Source organism: Orycteropus afer, unplaced genomic scaffold, assembly GCF_000298275.1.
Source record: "Orycteropus afer afer isolate SDZICR_OR568_19922 unplaced genomic scaffold, OryAfe1.0 scaffold00361, whole genome shotgun sequence".
Taxonomy (NCBI): Eukaryota; Metazoa; Chordata; class Mammalia; order Tubulidentata; family Orycteropodidae; genus Orycteropus; species Orycteropus afer.
In genome coordinates, this window is record NW_006921948.1 from 1,064,296 (window position 1) to 1,066,397 (window position 2,102).

The following is a 2,102-nucleotide window of genomic DNA, read 5'->3' on the forward strand; positions in this document are numbered from 1 at the left end:
AAAAAAAAAAAAAAAAAAACATACTCTAGTCCCCTTTGTGCCAAAAAACTGTCCTTGGATAGCTGTCCTTACCTGCACTGCAAGTTAGTCCCAGGGTCCATGCGAGTTAGTCCTATGGTCCACTCACTTCTGGTGAGCTTCCCTCTGTGTTCCAAATTCAGCAGCACCTGGGCCAGAGGGGTCTCTGCTCCCTTCCTCTGGTCCCAACTTTACTGACAAAAGTAGGGGCTGAAGGTAGATCATGAAGTGGTCACAGGTCCTCCAGTATGTTCTCTCCAGTACCCCAGGGAGCCCTCTGATGCTCTGTCTAACTGACCAGTCAGCGCTCCACAGGGCAGGTTTGCCTTTTTTTTTTTTTCCTTCCTATTAATTACACTGCCTCTCTCTCCCTTCTAATCCTACTCCCCTGAGTTTGGCACACTCTGACTTAATGAGCTGTTCAGAGCCCCAAAATTCCTGCTTCAAACTGCTGCACCTAGATTTTTAGGCACTAAGATGCTAGAGGGAACTAGTGTGTGGGCTACAGATAAGATGCCATCTTCCCATTCCCCTGCATGCTTGCTCTTTCCAGGCTTGTCCTCAGTGCTAGAAAGAAGACTTACACCATCCTTGCATTCAAAGAAATTGTAGTAAAACCCAGATATATCAGAATCAATGTTTAACCATAAAAGAGAAATTATCCTCTTTCTTTACGTATTGCATATTTTATGTATCCCACAGGATGTGGAAATTATTGAACAATATCATTAATATCACACGCAAGTAAGATCTTGCTGAAGATAATTCAAAATTGTTGCAGCAGTATATTGACAGAGAACTTCCACATATACAAGCTGGATTCAGGATAAGATGTGGAATGAGTGATATTGCTGATGTCTGATGGATCTTGACTACAGTGTAGTAAATTATATGCTGTGGTTTTTCTAGCCATAATCTTTGTAAACTCCATGGTGGAATTTGCCATGAGCAACTGAGTAGATCCTGATTGTAAAAGTTATCCATGTGGGGTATTTCTGTTGGGAGCAGCATGAAGTAATTTTCTGGGAAGTTTATTCTCCCTCAGGTGTATAGAACTCTGGTGTTGGGATTGGTTGGTTTTGGCCATCTGCCAGGCTCAAAAGGAGCCCTGCTAAAGGCAGGAGGAGCCTGTCTGACTGCCAGTTGAGAAAGACGTGCTGCTGAGAAAAATGCACTGCTGAGAGATGTGAGAGAGACACACACTGTTGAGAGAGAGACATGCTACTGAGAGAGACTGAGAGAGATGGCTGGCTGCTGAGAGAGACAGACAGCTGCTGAGTGAGATGGCTGGCTGAAAGAGACTGAGTGTGTTTCTGAACTTGAATTGTAACCTATCACTTCCCTAATAAACACTATAATCTGTGAGTTCTGTGTGGTCACTGCAATGAATTATTGAACCCAGCAGAGAGGTGGTGGGTGCCATGGGAGAATTGTTGGTGACAAGGTTAGTAAGAGGGCTGAAGGGTGTCGGCATGTCTGGCCTCATAGGAATAGGCCTTGGGCTGGTGATGGTGATTCTGTTTTCCTTTTGTGTAGTTAGAGGAGGTCAGAAGATGCCACCTCCTTGTCCCTTTGGCATTGGCTGAAAACAAATTATACCAGAAAGATGTTTACTTGTGTTTTGTTGACTATGCAAAAGCATTCAATTGTGTGGATCATAGCAAATTATGAATTATTACATTGAGAAGAATGGAAATTCCAGAACACTTAATTTTACTCATGAGCGACCTACCTATACATAGACCAGGAGACTGTCATTCTAATGGAACAAGGGGATACAGCATGGTTTTAAATCAGGAAAGTAGTGCATCAGGGTTGTATCCTTTCATCATACTTGTTCATTCTGTATACTGAGAAAATAATCCAAGAAGCTGGACTATATGAAGAAGAGTATAGCATCAAGATAGGAGGAAGACTCATTAACAACCTGCGATATGCAGACAACACAACTTTGCTTGCTGAACGTGAGGATGTCTTAAAACACTTACTGATGAAGATTAATGACTGCAGTCTGCAGTATGGATTACATTTGAACATAAAAAGAAAAAATAAAAGTTCTCACTACTGGACCAATAAGCAGCATC